The sequence below is a fragment of the Scyliorhinus torazame genome, chromosome 5, assembly GCF_047496885.1.
Source record: "Scyliorhinus torazame isolate Kashiwa2021f chromosome 5, sScyTor2.1, whole genome shotgun sequence".
In the NCBI taxonomy this organism is placed as follows: domain Eukaryota; kingdom Metazoa; phylum Chordata; class Chondrichthyes; order Carcharhiniformes; family Scyliorhinidae; genus Scyliorhinus; species Scyliorhinus torazame.
This window is the reverse complement of record NC_092711.1, coordinates 158,641,393-158,664,535: the sequence shown is the minus strand read 5'-3', so window position 1 is coordinate 158,664,535 and position 23,143 is coordinate 158,641,393. Positions and strand designations below refer to the sequence as shown.

The 23,143-nt window shown below is 47.5% G+C and overlaps 1 protein-coding gene and 1 long non-coding RNA gene across 2 annotated transcripts in view; one reads left to right on the top strand and one right to left on the bottom strand.

Moving 5' to 3' along the window:
* The window catches only part of LOC140418001 (uncharacterized), a 200,932-nt gene that overhangs the window by 55,623 nt on the left and 122,166 nt on the right, over nucleotides 1-23,143 (bottom strand). The gene's annotated exons all lie outside the window — the stretch shown is intronic.
* LOC140422229 (uncharacterized) lies at nucleotides 13,098-16,289 on the top strand. The gene is made up of 2 exons (XR_011947329.1): nucleotides 13,098-13,134; nucleotides 14,128-16,289. It is a non-coding gene; the product is annotated as an uncharacterized lncRNA (long non-coding RNA).

Sequence of the window (23,143 nt, the reverse complement as noted above, 5' to 3'; positions counted from 1 at the left end):
CCTGTATGAATGTACACGTTTGCCCTTTGGAGTATCCTCTGCCTGCGCTATTTTTCAACGCGTTATGGAGGGCATTTGAGAGGTTTACCGTGTGGCGCTGTCTACTTAGATGACGTTTCGATCACAGGGACGCTGGAGCAGGAGCATTTGGAAAATCTGGAGGCTGTCGTTAAGACTCTTTTCGGAGGCTGGCGTCTGTTTACGTCGCTCAAAGTGCGTCTTTCAGGCAAAGGAAGTAGTCTACCTGGGTTATTGGGTGGAACACGAAGGTTTGCACCCCGTCGCAGAGAAGGTGCGCGCAATTCAACAGGCCCCCGCCCCGACTGACACTTCGCATCTTTGTTCTTTTCTTGGCCTCGTAAACTATTACGGGAAGTTCCTCCCCAATCTGGCAACTACGCTGGCCCCGTTGCATCTTCTGCTAAAGACAAATCACACCTGGGTTTGGGGTCAGCCGCAAGAAACTGCTTTCCGGCGGGTAAAACAACAATTGTCGTCGTCCGGGTTACTAACCCACTATGATCCTGGAAAGCCTTTGCTTGTCACATGTGATGCATCCCCGTATGGTATTGGAGTCATCCTGTCCCACAAGATGGAGAACGGGGCCGAGCGGCCGATAGCTTTCGCCTCCCGCACATTGACTGCAGCGGAAAAAAAGTATGCGCAGATCGAGAAGAAGGGCCTTGCAGTGGTCTTTGCGGTGAAACGTTTCCGCCAGTACGTGTATGGCCGCCACTTCACTTTCGTGACTGATCATAAGCCTCTGCTGGGACTTTTCAGAGAGGATAAGCCAATACCGCCCATTGCTTCCGCACGGATCCAGCGCTGGGCTTTGTTGCTTGCTGCATACGAGTATTCTCTGGAGCACAAACCAGGAACGCAGATAGCGAATGCCGACGCACTGAGCCGATTGCCTTTATCGACCGGCCCCATGTCGACCCCCACGACCGGTGAGGTGGTTGCAACCCTAAATTTTATGGACACCTTGCCTATCACGGCATCACAAATCCGTGAGTAGACCCAGACGGAGTCAGTCCTGTCAAAGGTTCGACACATAGTCCTGTATGGTGGGCAGCAGAGACAGCTCCCAGGTGAGTTGCAGGCATTTTCCTCCAAGCTGTCAGAATTCAGCGTGGAAGACGGCATCCTCTTGTGGGGGACGCGTGTGATTGTGCCGGAAAAAGGACAGGAACTGATACTAAGAGACTTGCACAATGGGCATCCAGGTGTGACCAAAATGAAAATGTTGGCCCGGAGTTATGTTTGGTAGCCAGGCATCGACACCGACATTGAGAAGGTGGCCCAAAACTGCTCCATTTGCCAGGAGCTTCAGCCGGCCGTGCCCCTACATCACTGGGAATGGCCAGGGCGGCCTTGGGCACGCTTGCATGCAGATTTTGCAGGCCCTTTTCAAGGATCCATGTTCCTTCTATTAATCGACGCCCAGTCTAAATGGCTAGAGGTGCATAAGATGCAGGGGACAACGTCCTGCGCAACAATTGAGAAGATGCGTTTGTCTTTTAGTACACATGGCCTCCCCGAGGTGCTGGTCATGGATAACGGCACTCCATTCACCAGTGAGGAGTTTGCGAGGTTCATTAAGATGAACGGCATACGCCATATCCACACTGCCCCTTACCACCCGGCTTCAAATGGGTTGGCAGAGCGCGCAGTGCAGACATTCAAACGAGGCCTAAAGGAGCAGTCTTCCGGGTCAATGGACACGAGACTGGCTCGCTTTTTGTTTTCGTATAGAACCACCCCCCATGCGATGACTGGGGTAGCTCCCGCAGAACTCCTAATGGGCCGGAGACTTCGCACCCGCCTTAGTATGGTTTTCCCAGACATTGGCCCAAAAGTACGCCGCACACAAGAACGGCAGGGACAGGGTTTTTCTCGGCATCGGCCAATTCGGCAGTTTGCATCCGGTGACCCAGCGTTTGTTCGCAATTTTGCTGGTGGTGCCCAGTGATCCCTGGCGTAATCTTTCGCCAAACGGGCCCTATATCTTACCAGGTGCAAGCCCAGGGTCGTCTCCAGCGCAAACATGTAGACCACGTTCGGTCCAGAAGACTATCCCTTCCAAAGATTCCCCGCCCCCGGAGCTCATTTCTACAGCCGCAGAGACCAGAGACAATGGTCCTCACAATCTTCCTCTGGTGCCTCACTCAAAGGCTGCGCAGGTCGTTACAGAACCGCATGGAGATAGAGACGCCGAGATGACAGAGGCAGCAGACTCTGACTCCGAGATGGAGACACAGGACGCATCAGAGGGGGAATCCTCGGGCACACGGGCCGTGGATGTACAACCGTTACGCCGTTCATCACGGAAGCGCCGGTCTCCGTCTCGTTACACGCCACCCGATCCAGCGCCTCGTTCGAATGGTGTCCGGCCTGCGGCAAAACGAGTCCGACGCCCTCCTTCGCCAGGGTCTTCGGTGGATTCCTTGGACTTCGGCAGGGGGGTGGGGGGGGGGGATGTTATAACCTGCCTGCTTACCATTGGCTGGAGACTAATGACAATCCCACAATCCTGTGGGAGTATGAGCTTCCCCATTGAGGGGGGTGGAGAAATCATTAGCAGACTCCCTGTATAAATAAAGCTGGCCAGTTTGGACCTAGCAGGATGGAGTAAGCAGCAAGTGAGGTTGCTGCTGTTGTGTATTTATGTTATTGTAAATAAATGTTATTTCTTTGTATCCTTGAAACTCGTGCTGGATTCTTCTTGGCCCTCACAAAAAGGGGGCAATTACTAGGGGGCATAGGTTTAAGGTGCGAGGGGCAAAGTTTAGAGGAGATGTACGAGGCAAGTGTTTTACACAGAGGGTAGTGGATGCCTGGAACTCGCTGCCGGAGGAGGTGGTGGAAGCAGGGGCGATCGTGATGTTTAAGGGACATCTTGACAAATATATGAATAGGATGGGAATAGAGGGATACGGACTCCGGAAGTATAGAAGATTTTAGTTTAGACGGGCAGCATGTTCGGCACAGGCTTGGAGGGCCTGTTCCTGTGCTGTACTTTTCTCTGTTCTTTGTTCACACTGCTCACAGACTCAGATTTTATGAATGCTCTGCTCACTGCATCAGCCTCCATCACCACTCGGCTCAGGGCCACAGCCTCTGTGGCTCCACTGCTCCCATCCCCCCACTGAGCCGCTCACGGCCTCAGCCTCCGTCACCACTCGGCTCAGGGCCACGGCCTCTGTGGCTGCACTGCTCCCATCCCCCCACTGAGCCGCTCACGGCCTCAGCGTCCGTCACCATTCGGCTCAGGGCCACAGCCTCTGTGACTGCACTGCTCCCATCCCCCCATCCCATTACTGAGCCACTCACAGCCTCGGCCTCTGTCACCACTCGGCTCAGGGCCACGGCCTCTGTGACTGCACTGCTCCCATCCCCCCATCCCATTACTGAGCCGCTCATGGCCTCGGCCTCAGTCACTACTGTTTGGGGCCTGAGCCTCTGTGACCGCACCACCCACTGCCTCGGTCTGAGAACATTCTGCTCACAGCACTGCCTTCTCCGAGGCCAAAATACTGTGGGTGGAGACTGCCAGTTAGCATGCAAATCAACACAACAGACTTCAATTGCCGTCTAAAAAGTGACAGGGTGGAAACATAGAAAATAGAAGCAGGAGGAGGCCATTCAGCTCTTCGAGCCTGCTCCACCCTTCATTATGCTCATGGCTGATCATCAAGTTCAATACTCTGATCCCGCCTTCCCCATATCCCTTTATCCCTTTAGTCCCAAGAGCGATATCTAATTCCTCTTGAATTACACAACTACCTTTTGGCCTCAACTACTTTTTGTGTTGGCGAATTCCACAGATTCCCCACTTTCTGGGTGAAGAAATTTCTCCTCACCTCAGTCCTAAAAGGTTTACCCCTTATCCTCAAACTATGACCCCGAGTTCTGGACTCGCCCACCATTGAGAACATTCTTTCTGAATCTACCCTGTCTAATCCTGTTAAAATTTTGTAATTTCTTTGGGATCCTCTCTCATTCTTTTAAACGCCAATGAATTTAATCCTAACCGATTTAGTCTCTCCTCATATGACAGTCCCGCCATCCCTGGGATCAGCCTGGTAAATCTTCGCTGCACTCTCTCCACAGCAAGAACATCTTTCCTCAGATAAGATACTAAAACTGCGCACAATATTCCAGGTGTGGCCTCAGCAATGCCCTATACAATTGCAGTAAAACATCTCGATTCCAATAATTAAATCCTCTCGCTATGAAGGCCAACATACTATTTGCCTTCTTTACTGCCTTCTGTATCTGTGCGCTTACTTTCAGCGACTGATGCACGAGGACACCAAGTTCTCGCTGAGTACCCACCTCTCACAATTTACACCCATTCAAATAATAATCTGCTTCACTATTTTTGCTCCCAAAGCTGTAAAAGGAGCATGGAGCTGAATATGGAACTGAAAGGGGATTTAGACATGAAGGGAGGGAGACTGGTACCGAATGAGTATCTGCCTTTACCACAGAACTTGGTGTCCAAGGCATTGCTGACTCACGGCACCGAGGACCCTGGTTCGATCCCGGCCCCGGGTCACTGTCCGTGTGGAGTTTGCACATTCTCGCAGTGACTGTGTGGGTCCCACCCCAACAACCCAAAAAAAGATGTGCAGGGTAGTTGGATTGGCCATGCTAAATTGGCCCTTAATTGTAAAAAAATAATTGGCTACTCTAAATTTATTTAAACAAAGAACTTGGTGTCCAAGCCAGAGTGAAAAAGGAGGTAGTCGAGACACTGATGGGTTAAACGTTGACAGTGAGGTATTTGATCGGCTGAATTTACTGAAAATCGGTAAGTTACCAGAACCGGATGAGACAGATTTAAGGATACGGAGTTTATATTAACTACAAAGGAGAAGAACACAGCAGGAGAACAGCAGAGGTTACAGAGATAGGGAGGGTCACAGGGGCTGAAGGAGGTTGCAGAATTCAGGAGTGTTGTAGGGGTAGACAATGTTACAGAGATAGAGAGGGTCGTCGGGGCTAAAATAATTTTTACACAGAGAGGGAAACCTATGTGGATAGCAGGATGCCGGGGACAGAGGGAGGCCTGTGGGGGATGTAGGGTTGTGCATGAAGGTCCCTCCTTCTCAATGTTGCCCCTCACCTGAGGTATGGTGATCCTCAGGTTAACTCACCACAAGTTAGCTCTCCCCCTCAAAGGGGAAAGCAGCCTGTGGTCATCTGCAACCATTGCGACTTACTTACTTTACTGTAGGGGAGGGAACTATTATAGAGATAGGGAAGGTTGTTGGGGCTGTATGATGTATGAAAGTTCAGGTGGGGTGTAACATCTAGAGGAGGTTTCAAAGATAGGAAGCGTTGTAGGGATGGGAGGAAGCTCCAGAGATAGAGAGAGTTGTAGGGATGGGAGGATGTTACAGAGACAGGGAGAATTGTACAGTTGAGAGAAGGTAACAGGCATGGGGTGGTATTAAGAGTCTCAACACAGTAACTGGGATGGAGAGAGTTTTATGGCTATTGGATTGTCTGACAAGGGAGCAATTGAGGAGATACAGCAATAGTGAGTATTTTTGGAGGCTGGGGAAGATTACAGCACTGTGTGCATTGTGGGGGCATCGAGGATTTAACAGAAAAAAAGAGGTTGGAGGGGCTTGAAGAGGTTACTGGGATAAGGGAGGGTCACAGGGGCTGTAGGGGTGCAGCATCTGGAGGAGATTGCTGTGATTTGATGTGCTATCTAAGAGTTGAGCTAACGGGTGTTATGGAGGGTGGAGGGGATGTAGGAACTGTAGAATGTTACAACGATAAACAGGGTTATACCTCTTAATGAGGTTGGAGAAATAGGGATAGTTTTGGGATTGGAGGAGGTCACAGAGATAGGAAGGGTTGTAGGAGCTGGAGGATATAGGATGTAGCCTCTGAATGACAAACTCAGATCGGAAGGGGCGAAGGTTTAGTGGATCGTAAAGAGAACTGGAGGGTTCCAGTGGGAGGAAAATGTGAGATTGATGGGGATCGTTGCAGAGATTGGAATTGGTAACAGAGATAGGGAGAGTTAGATGGTCTGGATGTACCGAGAGAGATAGGGCGTGGGGTTCTGCGGTTCCCCAGCCGCGTGGTTCTCGGTGGCGTGCCATTCGCCGGCGGCGGGATTCTTTTTGTTGAAATATTTTATTGGAGGCATTTTCAAATATATACTTAACAAAGAAGAAAAACAAAAAATAACCATGGCAACAGCGAACAGCCACAGCATCCTTACCGCCCCCCACCCACCCCAACTTGATGCCACCCTCCCCCCTTCACCCCCCCAGCTTTTCTTTTAATAAACATTTTATTAAGGTATTTCTTTGGCATTGCAACAGCAACAAAATAAACAATGTACATAACAAGGAAAATATTAACCTAGTGCAAATACTGCCTTCCCACACCCACAGGTCCTACAATTACTTACCCCCCTAATCTACGTTAGCCAAACCCCCTCCCCCCCCCCCCCCCCCTTTCTGCTGATGATTAATTCTCCGCGAAGTCGACGAATGGTTGCCACCTTCGGGCGAACCCTAACAGAGACCCTCTCTTGGTGAACTTAATTTTCTCCAGGCAGAGGAAGCCAGCCATGTCCGAAAGCCAGGTCTCCGATTTCAGGGGCTTTGAGTCCCTCCATGCCAGTAATATCCGTCTCCGGGCTACCAGGGAAGCAAAGGCCAGAACATCTGCCTCTTTCTCCTCCTGGATTCCCGGATCCGGCGACAACCCGAAAATCGCCACCTCTGGACTCATTGCCACCCTCGTATTTAATACCTTGGACATGATGTCGGCAAACCCCTGCCAAAATCCCCTCAGCCTTGGACATGCCCAGAACATGTGGACATAGTTCACTGGCCCCCGCACACATTTCACACACCTGTCTTCCACCCCAAAGAATCTGCTCATCCGGGCCACTGTCATGTGAGCCCGGTGAACGACCTTAAATTGGATCAGGCTGAACCTGGCACATGTTCTCTATATCATGGCAGTGAGTTCTCCCAGTGAGCCAGAGAAGACAGAGCCAGGAGTGAGACACAGGTAAGAGTGAGTTTGGGAATTTGGATCTAGGTGGGAATTGAATTAAATCAGTAAGGCAGCTCCTTTTAAATTTCAGGAGTTTAAATTAATTTAAATTAAGCTAGTATTGTGCAGTGTGGGTTAACAAGGGCTGCCCCACCCACTCACATAACTGGTTGGCAGTTAAGTGTCAGTCACTTAAATCTACCTTGATCTAAAAGCAGGTGGGCGAGAGGAGTCAATTCAGGACAGTTTAAAAAGAGCAACTTGTAAACTCACTCCCAGTGAGTTCTCCCGTGAGCCAGAGAAGACAGAGCCAGGAGTGAGACACAGCTAAGAGTGAGTTTGGGAATTTGAATCTAGGGAATTGAATTAAATCAGTAAGGCAGCTCCTTACCGCTTTGGATACTGTTGAAGGAGATGGCTCACCAGGGGAAGGCAGCAGCAGCCAGGTTCATGGCACCGTGGTTGGCTCTGCTGCGCAGCTGGGCAGGAAGAAGAATGGCAGGGCTATAGTGATAGGGGACTCAATTGTAAGGGGAATAGACAGGCGGTTCTGCGGACGCAATCGAGACTCCAGGATGGTATGTTGCCTCCCTGGTGCAAGGGTCAAGGATGTCTCGGAGCGGCTGCAGGATATTCTGGGGGAGGAGGGTGAACAGCCAGCTGTCGTGGTGCACATAGGCACCAACGATATAGGTAAAAAACGGGACGAGGTCCTACAAGCTGAATTTAGGGAGCTAGGAGTTAAACTAAAAAGTAGGACCTCAAAGGTAGTAATCTCAGGATTGCTACCAGTGCCACGAGCTAGTCAGAGTAGGAATGTCAGGATAGAGAGGATGAATGCGTGGCTCGAGAGATGGTGCAAGAGGGAGGGATTCAAATTCCTGGGACATTGGAACCGGTTCTGGTGGGGGGGGGGGGGGGGGGGGACCAGTACAAACCGGATGGTCTGCACCTGGGCAGGACTGGAACCGATGTCCATGGGGGGGGGGGGGGGGGGGTGTTTGCCAGAGCTGTTGGGGAGAGTTTAAACTAATGTGGCAGGGGGATGGGAACCGATGCAGGAAGTTGGAAGGTAGTAAAACAGGGACAGAAATAAAAGGCAGTAAGGGGGAAAGTGTAAGGCAGAGAAGCCATAGTCAAAAATCAAAAAGGACGACAGTACAGGGTACAGTGACTGAGGGGAGCTCAGTGAATAGGACCAGGAATACTAAAAGAAATAAAACGGGAAGTGAAAACATTAATGGTAAGCGACACGGCAGGTTGTTACATGAAGATATGGGTTCAACGACAAGGAAAATTAGGAGAAAGGTTAAGAGGAAATATAACTTAGGAGAGGTTACGGATCGAGGTGTTAAGATTCAGAACAGAGGTTAAAAAGCCAACATAAGTGTACTTTACCTGAATGCTCGTAGTATTCGGAATAAGGTAAATGAGTTGATGGCGCAAATCATCGTGAATGACTATGATTTAGTGGCCATTACTGAAACATGGTTAAAGGATGGTCACGACTGGGAGTTAAATATCCGAGGGTATCGAACTTTTCGGAAGGACAGAGTGGATAGTAAGGGAGGTGGTGTAGCTCTGTTATTTAAGGATGACATCCGGGCAACAGTAAGGGATGACATCGGTGCTATGGAGGATAAGGTTGAATCCATTTGGGTGGAAATGAGGAATAGTAAGGCGAAAAAGTCACTGATAGGAGTAATCTATAGGCCACCAAATAGTAACATTATGGTGGGGCAAGCAATAAACAAAGAAATAACTGATGCATGTAGAAATGGTACATAGTTATCATGGGGGATTTTAATCTACACGTCGATTGGTTTAACCAGGTCAGTCAAGGCAGCCTTGAGGAGCAGTTTATAGAATGTATCCGCGATAGTTTCCTAGAACAGTATGTAATGGAACCTACAAGGGAACAAGTGGTCCTAGATCTGGTCCTGTGTAATGAGACAGGATTGATTCAGGATCTCATTGTTAGGGATCCTCCCGGAAGGCGCGATCACAATATGGTGGAATTTAAAATACAGATGGAGGGTGAGAAGGTAAAATCAAGCACTCGTGTTTTGTGCTTAAACAAAGGAGATTACAATGGGATGAGAGAAGAACTAGCTAAGGTAGACTGGGAGCAAATACTTTATGGTGAAACAGTTGAGGAACAGTGGAGAACCTTCCAAGTGATTTTTCACAGTGCTCAGCAAAGGTTTATACCAACAAAAAGGAAAGACGGTAAAAAGAGCGAAAATCGACCGTGGATATCTAAGGAAATAAGGGAGAGTATCAAATTGAAGGAAAAAACATACAAAGTAGCAAAGATTAGTGGGAGACTAGAGGACTGGGAAATCTTTAGGGGGCAACAGAAAGCTACTAAAAAAGCTATAAAGAAGAGTAAGATAGATTATGAGAGTAAACTTGCTCAGAATATAAAAACAGATAGTAAAAGTTTCTACAAATACATAAAACAACAAAGAGTGGCTAAGGTAAATATTGGTCCTTTAGAGGATGAGAGGGGAGATTTAATAATGGGAGATGAGGAAATGGCTGAGGAACTGAACAGGTTTTTTGGGTCGGTCTTCACAGTGGAAGACACAAATAACATGCCAGTGACTGATGGAAATGAGGCTATGACAGGTGAGGACCTTGAGAGGATTGTTATCACCAAGGAGGCAGTGATGAGCAAGCTAATGGGGCTAAAGGTAGACAAGTCTCCTGGACCTGATGGAATGCATCCCAGAGTGCTAAAAGAAATGGCTAGGGAAATTGCAAATGCACTAGTGATAATTTACCAAAATTCACTCGACTCTGGGGTGGTCCCGGCGGATTGAAAATTAGCAAACGTGACACCACTGTTTAAAAAAGGAGGTAGGCAGAAAGCGGGTAATTATAGGCCAGTGAGCTTAACTTCGGTAGTAGGGAAGATGCTGGAATCTATCATAAAGGAAGAAATAGCGAGGCATCTGGATGGAAATTGTCCCATTGGGCAGACGCAGCATGGGTTCATAAAGGGCAGGTCATGCCTAACTAATTTAGTGGAATTTTTTGAGGACATTAACAGCGCGGTAGATAACGGGGAGCCAATGGATGTGGTATATCTGGATTTCCAGAAAGCCTTTGATAAGGTGCCACACAAAAGGTTGCTGCATAAGATAAAGATGCATGGCATTAAGGGGAAAGTAGTAGCATAGATAGAGGATTGGTTAATTAATAGAAAGCAAAGAGTGGGGATTAATGGGTGTTTCTCTGGTTGGCAATCAGTAGCTAGTGGTGTCCCTCAGGGATCAGTGTTGGGCCCACAACTGTTCACAATTTCCATAGATGATTTGGAGTTGGGGATCAAGGGCAATGTGTCCAAGTTTGCAGACGACACTAAGATAAGTGGTAAAGCAAAAAGTGCAGAGGATACTGGAAGTCTGCAGAGGGATTTGGATAGGCTAAGTGAATGGGCTAGGGTCTGGCAGATGGAATACAATGTTGACAAATGTGAGGTTATCCATTTTGGTCGGAATAACAGCAAAAGGGATTATTATTTAAATGATAAAATATTAAAACATGCTGCTGTGCAGAGAGACCTGGGTGTGCTAGTGCATGAGTCGCAAAAAGTTGGTTTACAGGTGCAACAGGTGATTAAGAAGGCAAATGGAATTTTGTCCTTCATTGCTAGAGGGATGGAGTTTAAGACTAGGGAGGTTCTGCTGCAATTGTATAAGGTGTTAGTGAGGCCACACCTGGAGTATTGTGTTCAGTTTTGGTCTCCTTACTTGAGAAAGGACGTACTGGCACTGGAGGGTGTGCAGAGGAGATTCACTAGGTTAATCCCAGAGCTGAAGGGGTTGGATTACGAGGAGAGATTGAGTAGACTGGGACTGTACTCGTTGGAATTTAGAAAGATGAGGGGGGATCTTATAGAAACATATAAGATTATGAAGGGAATAGACAGGATAGATGCGGGCAGGTTGTTTCCACTGGCGGGTGAAAGCAGAACTAGGGGGCATAGCCTCAAAATAAGGGGAAGTAGATTTAGGACTGAGTTTAGGAGAAACTTCTTCACCCAAAGGGTTGTGAATCTATGGAATTCCTTGCCCAGTGAAGCAGTAGAGGCTCCTTCATTAAATGTTTTTAAGATAAAGGTAGATAGTTTTTTGAAGAATAAAGGGATTAAGGGTTATGGTGTTCGGGCTGGAAAGTGGAGCTGAATCCACAAAAGATCAGCCATGATCTCATTGAATGGTGGAGCAGGCTCGAGGGGCCAGATGGCCTACTCCTGCTCCTAGTTCTTATGTTGCGGTCGCGTTGACTGTACTCAGCGCGTCTGCCCAGAGGCCCTCCTCTAACTCTCCCCTCCCCAGCTCCTCCTCCCACTTTTGCTTCGTTCCTCGGTCTGCGTCTCCTCCGATCCCATAAGCTCTTTATATATGTCCGAGACGCTCCCCTCCCCTATCCATCCTCTAGAGACCACCCTATCCTGAATCCCCCTTAATGGCAGGAGTGGGAAGGTTGGTACCTGCTTCCGCAAAAAGTCTCCACCTGCAGATATCGAAATTAATTTCCCCCAGCCAATGCAAACTTCTCCTCCAGCGCCCTCATACTCGGGAAGCTTCCTTCTATAAACAAGTCCCCCATCCTCTCGATCCCTGATCTCCACAAAATTCGGAACCCCCCCCCGCCCCGTCCATCCTCCCTGGGGCAATCCGATGGTTATCGCAGATTGGGGACCATACCGATGCCCCCTCTGCTCCCACATGTCCCCTCCACTGCCCCCAGACTCTCAGGGCCGCCACCACCACTGGACCGGTGGAGTACTGCGCCAGCGGGAACGGCAGAGGCGCTGTTACCAATGCCCCTAGACTTGTTCCTTTGCAAGAAGCCGCCTCCATGCGCACCCATTGAATCCCTTCCCACATTCCCCACATATCCACGGTTTCTCCATGTTTTGTGTCTCTCCAGGTCAGAAAATTAGTTGGAAGTCTCGTTCACACTGTCACTCCCCGCTGTGAATGGCGCAATGTTGATTCATTCGGGGGGTGGGGGGGGGTCTCAGTGCTTTTCCAGTCACAATCATGTTTAAAATCTTTTGATGCTGACAGATTGGACAAACAGTTCTTCTTCCCTTCTAGATTCAAAGGCTGATGATAGTCAGATCCCAAGGAATCTGGTGACTTTGTCAGATCGAGACGTTACGTTTGAGATTTCTCTCTGTAATTCCTCCTCTTCTCATATCCTGTAAAAGGAGTTTACAAAAGACATCACTGTCAGCACAGGATAGAAATTCAGAACAGACAATTCTAGTTCCTGGAGAACATTCTTTCCTCTCTCATTCCCCAATACCGAGTCTCTAACGCCTCTTTCTCCCTGTCTTCAGGGAGCGGACTTGGAGGGGCAGAGTCTCGGAGCAGTCAGTATAAAGACCTTTCCTCGGGGATTCACGGCCTAGTTTCCAGGAAGTGGACTGAGAGGTCCGGATTTTCGGAGCTGAATGAAAAAACCTTTCCTTGGGGATTCACGGCCTACTCGCCAGGCTGTGATTTTGGAGCCTGAATTTTAAGACCTTACCTCGGGGATCTGAGGCCGAGTCTCCAGGTAACGGAATCGGATCTGGAGGACTGAGAGCCGCCTGGTCCTCCAGCCAATCAGAGTGAATGAAGGGCGGGACTGGAGGACTGAGAGCCGCCTGGTCCTCCAGCACGCAGTGAATGAAGGGCAGGGGCTGGAGGACTCAAAGAGCCGCCTGGTGAGCAGGTGAATGGCCTCTCCCCAGTATGAACTCACTGGTGTGTCTGCAGGCTGGATAACTCAGACGATTTATTTCCACACTGAGAGCAGGTGAACAGTCTCTTCCCAGTGTGAACTTGCTGATGTCTCCACAGGTGGGATAACTGAGTGAATCCCTTCCCACACTGAGAGCAGGTGAACAGCCTCTCCCCAGTGTGAACTCGCTGATGTCTCCGCAAGTGGGAGAACTGAGTGAATCCCTTCCCACACTGAGCACATGTGAACGGCCTCTCCCCGGTGTGACTGCGTTGATGAATCTCAAGTTGAGATGGTGCATTGAATCCCTTCCCACATTACCCAGACTGAAACGTCCTCTTGTCTCCAACATCTGTGAGTAAAACACTTTATTTTCTCCCCCTTTCCATTTATTTTCGCATTCTGACCTTCAATTGGTGACTTGCAGCAACTGAAGGGAAAGGAAGTGAATCCAGGAAAGGTGCAGACTCTGGAAAGGTTGGCCCAGGTCTCTCTCTTAAAGACATTGACATCCCCTGTTACATTCCCGTAACAGCCTCCCCGAACAGGCGCCGGAATGTGGCGACTAGGGGCTTTTCACAGTAACTTCATTGAAGCCTACTTGTGACAATAAGCGATTTTCACTTCATTTCATCCTTTGCTCCCTCAGCTTGACATTTATTTGTCTGGCTAAAAGGATGGTACCTTTTATGATTCGCCAGACCCGAGAACACCAAGCTCACCTGTCTGCCACCCCCGAGAACATAACCACACAACCTAGTCCTAGTCAGATGTGCCCTGTGTACCACCTTGAACTGAGTCAAGCTCCACCTAACACACGAGGAGATTGTGTTGACCCTGTACAGTCTCACGCCACACTTCATCGAAAGAGCTGCCCCGTGCCCTGCACCCCTTTACGATTTTGTCCATTTTTACCAATATCAATCGAATAGGAGCTGGGGGCTCCTCGATTGATATAGGGAGATCCTCGGTGATAGTCGGCTGTTGCTAAGATGCCCATGAGCATCTCAACTGAAGACACTATAACTTTCGCTTCGGCAGGGGGCGCCGCTATTTTGTTTCCAATGAGCCTGGAAAAGAATCTGAAACAGATGACGATTCTTTGCTCGCTGGCTTCTTCAAACTTGGTTTCTTGGACATTGCCACAGTATGGAAGCTTTATCCCACTGACGAATTTGAAATATCCCCAAACCCCCTCAAATACAGAGTGAAAAAGATGGAAAACAAAGTCCCCGGATGAGAGCTGCCTCATATGCGGCTGCTCCCGACATGTCGCAACCGAAGTCCCCGTCTGTTCTTAATTTCTGCTGTACTGACACTGATGTCTTTTGTAAATTGTTTTTACAGGATATTAGAAAAGTAGGAATTACAGACAGATATCTCAAACTAAATGTCTCGATCAGACTGGGTCACTCAATTCATCGGCGCCTGAACATCATCGGACTTTGAATCTAGAAGGAGAAATGTTTGCCTCGTCTGTCAGCTTGAGAAGATTTTGAACATCAGTGTGACTGGAAAAGCACCAAGACACACACGCCCGAGTGAGAGTGTCCAGAGCACTGACTGTGGAAAGAGCTTTAACCAGTTACACAGCCTGAAAAAAACATCACACCATTCACAGTGGGGAGAGACCATACACGTGTTCTGTGTGTGAACAAGGCGTCAACTGATTGTCCGCCCTGGAGAGACACGAGGAGACCCAAAATATGAAGAAACGATGGAAATGTGGGGACTGTGGGAAGGGATTCAGAGTCCCATCTGCGCTGGAGATTAATCGACGCAGTCACACTGAGGAGAGGCCCTTCACCTACTCTCAGTGTGAGAAGGGATTCACTCAGCATCTGACCTGCAGACACATCAGCGAGTTCACACCGGGGAGAGGCCGTTCACCTGCTCTCGGTGTGAGAAAGGATTCAGTCAGTTATCCAGTCTGCGGACACACCAGCGAGTTCACACTGGAGAGAGGCCATTCACCTTCTCTCAGTGTGGGGAGGGATTCATTCAGTTGATCAGCCTGCAGATACACGAGCGAGTTCATACCGGCAAGTGGCCGTTCACCTGCTCTCAGTGTGGGAAGGGATTAATTTCCTCATCCAACCTGCAGATACACCAGCGAGTTCACACTGGGGAGAGGCCGTTCACCTGCTCCCAGTGTGGGAAGAGATTCACTCATATGTCCAGCCTGCAGTCACACCAGCGAGTTCACACTGGGGAGAGACCATTCACATGTTCTCAGTGTGGGAATAGATTCACTTTGTTACCCAACCTGCGGGCACACGGTCGCGTTCACACTGGGGAGAAGCCATTCCCCTGCTCTCAGTGTGGGAAGGGATTCACTCGGTTATCCAACCTACAGAGACACCAGCGGGTTCACACTGGGGAGAAGCCATTCACCTGCTCTCCATGTGGGAAGGGATTCACTCAGTTATCCCATCTGCAGGCACATCAGCGAGTTCACACTGGGAGAGTTTGTTCACCTGCTCTGAATGTGGGAAGGGATTCAGTGATTCATCGCACCTGCTGAGACACCAACAAGTTCACAAGTGATTGGACTACATTTTGTTCATTCTGACAGTTGGTCAATGGGGATGGTTGGAGAGTTTCCTCTGCTGGACTGGCCGGTCTCACGACTTTGACTCCAGTGGGCTGTTGCTCTTCGAGCCTTGTTGCGAATACCTGGTTTTGCAGTTCACAAGGATCACAGATTGAAAGTTGGTTTGGAAGTTGGAAGCTGTCTCCTTCCCATTTCTGTTTGGATCCCCCTAAAGCCTTGCCATGGAGATGGGCCATGGAGGTAACATGGTTCTTTTGTTTAATTTATCTCTGTGTTTCTCGCAGAAGAAAATGATCAAGGTATGGGGGCAGGTTGTCTGACATGGACTGAGAAACAACATTAAATGGTGTGATGGGAGACAGGCAATAACTAATATTTCAGGGGATTGGTTAGCTCAGTTGGCTGGATGGCTGGTTTGTGATACTGAGCGACACCAACAGCGTGGGTTCAACTGCCGTACCGGCTGAGATCATCCATGAAGGCCCTGCCTCCTCAACATTGCCCTTCGTCTGAGGTGTGGTGACCCTCAGATTAAATCACCACCAGTCAGCTCTCTCTCGCTTTCTCACAAAGGGGGATGCTCTTATGGAATTCTGACAATGGTACCAGCCAGTAACAAGGTTAAGATAAGGGAGTTATGTATACACAAGACCCAAGGACGGTCGATGAGGGGGTCTGGAAGGCATCATGAGTTCATGAGTAACCCCCTAGCTGTCCATGAGCAGATCACTCAGTTCCCTGCTGCCCAGTAACCACTTTCATTGGATCTACCAGTCAATGTGTGCAATCTATAATCATTGTGATTGGATCGTGTCCGGCTGAGTTGGGCTGACTAACTATTTGAAATTGTATAAATGATGATGATTCCCTTTGTTCAGTGGAGAGGTATCTGCCTTTGCCCAGAGGCTTACTCCCCGCCGGTGTTACAACAATAAACTGTTTGATGTTTGAAGCAGACCTGAATGTCGAGGGATTCTTTTGGATTCATTCCCGCTCACAGAAGCATAACCTACTTTTGTATTCAATTCCCCCACAATAAACAGGAACATTCTATTAGCTTTCCTAATTACTTGCTGTACCTGTATACTCGCCTTTTGTGATTCATGCTCTTGGACACCCAGATCCCTCTGAGTTTCAGAGCTCTGCAATCTCTCACCATTTAGATAGTAAGCTTTTTTATTGTTATGGCCAACATGGACAATTCCACATTTTCCCACAATATTCTACATTTGCCAGATCTTTTTCCACTCACTTAACCTATCCACATCCCTTTGTAGTCTCCTTATGTCATTCAGCCCGTCGAGCCTGCTCCACCATTCAATACGATCATGGCTGATTAACCACTTCAATGCCTTTTCCCCCACACTATCCCCATATCCCTTTGTGTTATTGGTATTTAGAAATCTGTCAGTCTCTGCTTTAAACACATTCAATGACTGAGCTCCCACAGCCCTCTGGGTAGAGAATTCCAAAGATTCACAACCCTCTGAGTAAAGAAATGTCTCCTCCGAGACCAGTCCTAAGTGGCTTCCCCCTTATTTTGAAATTGTGTCCCCTGGTTCTAGACTCCCCAACCAGGGGAAACATCTCACCTGTACCCACCCTGTCTATTCCTTTATGGATTTTGTAGGTTTCATTGCGATCACTTCTCATTATTTGACAGTCTAGAGAACACAGGTCAGGTTGCCTCAATCTCTCCTCAAAGGGCAGTCCTGCCACCCCCGGAACAAGTCTGGTGAACCTTTGTTGCCCTTTCCCTCTGGCGACAAGGGCAGTAAAACTGCACACAGTCCTCCAGCTGCGGTCTGACCAAGGTTCTATACAACAGGTACATTCTGGACAGTCTCACGACTTTGCATTTATTTTATCCTGGATAGTATGGGGGAGGCGGTGGCCTAGTGGTATTGCCGCTGGACGAGTAATCCAGAGACCCAGGTATTATTCTGGGGTTCGAATCCCACCAGGACAGATGGTGAATGTGGACAGGATTGGAATGTGGTTGACTCTTAACTGTCCCCCACTGTAATGACCTAGCAAGCCACTCAGTTCAAGGGCAATTATGAATGGGTAACAAATGCTGACCCAGCCAGTGATGCCTACATCCCAAGAAAAAGTTTTATCATACTACTACAGGTAGATCCAAAATAAATACATTTGTCTCGGTTCCATTGAGGCTACAGCACAGGGCCAGGCCAGTCAGCTCAATTGGTCTCTGTCAGTATTAATGCTCCACATGAGCCTCCACCCAGCCCTCTTCATCTCCCCCATCAACATATCCTTCTATTCCTTTCTCCCTTGTCAAGATACTGGAGTATTCATGTTGTTCATCTCAACCACTCACTGTGGTAGCGAGTTCCACATTCTCACCACTCACTGGATGAAGAGGTTTCACTTGAAATCCATATTGGATTATTGAACCCCTGAAAATGGATTGAAAATGCACGCAGCATTTGTAACAGATTGGATCTAAATGTTGAAGGGTATTTGACATATTGGAATGCATGAAGCTCGGAAAAGATGACGGGATTGCTCCTGTTCATTAAGGATTACATTAGTTCAGTACTGAGAGCTCAACTTAGCCTGAAAGTTCAGGGTGTGGAATCAGCTTTGCTCGAGATAAGAAATAATAAGTTACAAGGTCTCATGTGAGTAGTTAATGGGCCTCCAGGTTACAGAGGGACATAGATAAGCTGCAGAGCTGGGCTGAGACATGGCAAATGGAGTTTAATGTAGAGAAGTGTGAGGTGATTCACTTTGGCAGGAATATCAGGAATGCGGAATATTTGGCTAATGGTAAAGTTCTTGGAAGTGTGGATGAGCAGAGGGATCTCGGTGTCCATGTACATAGATCCCTGAAAGTTGCCACACAGGTTGATAGGGTTATGAAGAAGGCCTATGGAGTGTTGGCCTTTATTGGTAGAGGGATTGAGTTCCGGAGTCATGAGGTCATGTTGCAGCTGTACAAAACTCTGGTACGGCCGCATTTGGAGTATTGCGTACAGTTCTGGTCACCTCATTATAGGAAGGACATGGAAGCTTTGGAGCGGGTGCAGAGGAGATTTACCAGGATATTGCCTGGTATGGAGGGAAAATCTTATGAGGAAAGGCTGATGGACTTGAGGTTGTTTTCGTTAGAGAGAAGAAGGTTAAGAGGAGACTTCATCGAGGCATACAAAATGATCAGGGGGTTAGATAGGGTGGACAGTGAGAGCCTTCTCCCGCGGATGGAAATGGCTAGCACAAGGGGAGATAGCTTTAAACTGAGGGGTAATAGATATAGGACAGAGGTCAGAGGTAGGTTCTTTACGCAAAGAGTGGTGAGGCCGTGGAATGCCCTACCTGCAACAGTAGTGAACTCGCCAACATTGAGGGCATTTAAAAGTTTATTGGATAAGCATATGGATGATAATGGCATAGTGTAGGTTAGATGGCTTTTGTTTCGGTGCAACATCGTGGGCCGAAGGGCCTGTACTGCGCTGTATCGTTCTATGTCTCTTGTGTGAGTCAATAATGGGCCTCCTAACAGTAGTTACATTGTAGGTAGAGTGTACAGGAAGTATTAAATAAGGCTTGTAATTCATGTACCACAATAATCATGGGTGACTTTAGGTATTAGTTAGGACGATGAGCCTGACGAATATTAATCATGAGGAAGTGACATCACAATGAGAAACTGACATCACACATCAGCAAGGTGACCGATATCCTTCAGAGACCAATCAGACATTGATCGTGCCCCATTTAACCAATCAGGGACTGATCATGGGCTGCTTGGGCCAATCAGAACCACAGAAAACTACCAGCCATGCGTAGAGGTAGGTAATAGAAAGGGTTAATGAGCTACAATTCGCTGGAGCTCGGTGCCCAACACAACATGAAGTAAGAGGATAGACCTCAGTCAACAGAACAAGAGACAGCTCCATAGTCACCTGGAAGCTGAGAGCCGGTGATCCAGAGTGAACGGACTAATCCACTGCTTTTGTTAATTGTAATAAGTACAAAATCACAACTTAATAAATTCTGTGACAACATTCTTGTACCCGGAATGGGTACAAGAATGCAACTAGTCAGGAGCTGCAGGTAACTTTCACAATACATTCTGACGTGTGATTGATTCGAGTGTTAAAATTGAGATTGAAGCCAAACCCAGATGTTACAATAGGATTGAATTTCACATTCTGTTTGGGTATCCTGCACTAACAGTGATGGCTTTTGTAAACTCCTTTTACAGGATATTTGAAGGGGAGGAGTTACAGACAGAAATTTCACACCAAACATCACAACAAGATGTGACAGAGTCACTCGATTCATGGGAGCTGAATATCATCGACTTTTGAATCTAGAATGAGAAATGTTTGTCTGTTCTTCTGCTGAAAGAGATTTTTAAACATCACTCAGTGTACAGACACTGAGCCAGGCTCATCCGAGTGAGGCATCACTAAAAAAATCCATTTTATATTTTGCAGCTCACCCAAAGATGGAAATTTCAGCACACATTTCTCCACCTTGTATTTATTAATGTTTTGTTTGCCCGTTAAATATCCTCGACCTCTGGACGTTTCATTACAGAACTCAGCTCGAAGACATCAAAACTTGTATCCGGCCTTGTCTGTGTGCCCCATTCGTCAATTCAACTTTGCAGCAGCTCAGTCCCAGCTTTGGAAACATCTTCATCTTTCTGTGAGGCCCCGACCCCATTGACTGTGACAGGGTTCATACTGTCTCCGTGAGATTGTTGATGTAAAGTCACATCAGACCCACACTGCCCGATTTCCAATCCAATTTATTTAAAGGTTCCAGGAGCCTGACTCTAACCTTAAGTGTTGTTCTGATCCTGTCAGTAACATTGTTTTGGAACTCACTAGTACCACCACATAGGCAGCCATCAACATGCATCATAAAGATGCCCAAGAGTTTCCTGCCATGGTACCAATAAAGCACGGCAGCTTCTGCCTTCAGGTAGAGACAACCCGACTTGAACAAAACTGATCTAACTGAGAAGTGCCATACACTCTGAAACATTGTTCAAAACATCGACAAATTTATTGACCTTCTAAAGTCTCCCATTCATCTGGCACCTTAGAAGGTTGCAGAAACACTGCCCTCTGGAGGTGACCCCCCAGCGCAAATGCAGCTTTTATGTTTCTTGACTGAAAGTTCCAGGAAAATGTCACGAAAAGGGCCAAAGGAATTTCAAAATTACCTTTCCCACTGTGGGCGAGTCCACTCTGACCTCTTTATCTCCCAAAGCTTCTTCAAATCCCCACGCCACTAACCTCACCTTGGGCCTTATCAGCGCCATCCGGTTGGACCTTTTCTGTGCAGATCCATTGATGTGATGATGCTGGCTGACCCCTATCTGGGACCTCTGAACACACGCCAAACTCTGTCCAACTGCCAAATCTTGCTGTTTAGCCTCCCATACCCCTTTATCCCCTCATTTTTCGGCAGCTACATAACCCTCTCAGTCACGGGGGCTTAAGCATCCCCCCCAAACATATCTTTGGTGTAAAACCGACAATTCCCTGCCTGAAATGTTCCAGTTATTGAAATTACAATGAATGGATGTCAAAGAAAGTTTGGGAATCTTTATTACAAACATGCAGGGAATGCTTCAGCGAACCGAAGCATCTCTGGGAGTAGTTACAATAACACACGTTTATACACAGTACAGTTGCAGCTGTTTTGTCTGCAGGTTAGTGGGAAAGTACAGGACGTCAAGGAAACAACTCGAAAACAGCTCACTTATTGGCTATAGTGACTTCATCTCTCACAAAACACATCTCGGAAAACAGTAGCCAGACTAGTAATCCAGAGACCCAGGGTAATGCTATCGGGATCCAGGTTCGGCAGATGGCGAATTTTAAATTAATTAAAAATCTGGAATTAAAAGTCATCGATGACCATGAAAGGATTGTCGATAGTTGTAAAAACCCATCTGGTTTCTTTTAGATCCACCTGTGGTGGGGGAATAACACTATTTACTCTCCAGGATAAAATAAATGTACTTCAGCTTTTGTGGATCATTTCAGTGGGCTGATACTCAAAGAGCATCAGCCCACTGGAGGCAAAATCGTGAGACCGGCCAATCCAGCAGAAAGAAACCCTCCGACCCTCCCACTTCACCAAGTGTCAGAATGAACAAAGTTTGATTTGATTAAATTTATTCACATGCACCGAGGTACAGTGAAACGTATTGTTCTGTGTACAATACAGACAGATCATTTTATACAAGAAAAAACATAGGACATATGATAAATACACAATTTAAATATGTAGACATCGGGTGAAGCATACGGGTCATTCAGGAGTCTGGTAACAGCGGAAAGAAGCTGTTTTGAATCTGTTATTACGTGTTCTCAGACTTTTGTATCACCTGCCCAATGGAAGAGATTGGAAAAGAGAATAACCTCGGTGAAAGGGTCTTTGATTTTGCTGCCCGCTTTCCCAAAGCAGCGGGAGGTGTAGACAGAGTCAATGGATGGGAGGTGGGTTTGTGTGAGGGACTGGGCGGTGTTCACAACTCTCTGTAGTTTCTTACAGTTTTGGGCTGAGCAGTTGCCATACCAAGTGTCATGGGAGTGTCCCTTTAAGAAATGTTTTTGTCTTATCACATGGCTTCAGTGATGTCATTGTGTGGGTGGAGCTGGGCTGTGGCTCTGGGAGTTGGTTTTACTTCTGCTTTGGTTTGGGGCTGTTTTGTGGCTCTGAGTTTTTTGCTTTCGCTTTCACATTTTTGGCTGCTGTACTCAGAAAGAGGAGTATTTTGGCCTATCTCTCTATCTTCATTTTAAACGCTGTTTCGAGACTGCTTGATAACCTGAAAAGAAATAATTGCTTTCTGGAAGGAATTCAAACCTGCTGTTTTGGAAAGGAAACAAGAGCATCCATAACAGGTCTTGAGTGCTGTGTGCTGGGCCACACCTTTGAAAAGGAGGTACTGGTTTATGGGATTTTGTTATTAAATTGGAACAGTTAAAGGGGGGAATTTATTAAGGGTTATACATAGATTACTGTAGCTGTGTGGGGTATTTATCTTTGTAATTTATAAAAATGCTTACTGTGTGTGTTTATAAAAATGTTAACTAAATTCATCGAATAAAGCTTGTTTTGATTAAAAGTGCTTGAGGCCTCTGTTGAATATCACCTGAAAGGCAGCCCTTGTGCTCATCGGAACCAAAATCAATAAACAATTGTAGGTCAGGTGAACTCCATGATATACTTTGGAGTTTTCTAAACTCTGGCCCACAACACAAGCTGTGATGCAGCCAGATAAGATGTTTTCTATGGTGCTGCTGTAAAAATTGGTGCTCCTGTAAAAATTGGTAAAAGTCAATGATAATAATCTTTATAATTGTCACAAGTAGGCTTACATTAACACTGTAATGAAGTTACTGTGAAAATCCTCTAGTCGCCACACTCTGGCGCCTGTTTGGGTTCACGGAGGGAGAATTCAGAATGTCCAATTCACCTAACAAGCACGTCCTTCGGGACTTGTGGGAGGAAAACAGAGCACCCGGAGGAAACCCATGCAGACACGGGGAGAACATGCATACTCCGCACAGACAGTGACCCAAGCGGGAATCAAACCTGGGACACTGGCGCTGTTAAGCAACAATGCTAACCACTGTGTTACCGTGCCGCCCATGTGGCAATCAATGTGGGCATGCTGAATTTCATTAGTTTCCTAAGTATATGTTTCTTGGTCATAGCGTTGATGTGGGTGGACGAGGACAGAATGCTGGTGATGTGCACACCTCGGAATTTGAAGCTGCTAACCATCTCCACCTCAGCCCCATTAATGCAGAC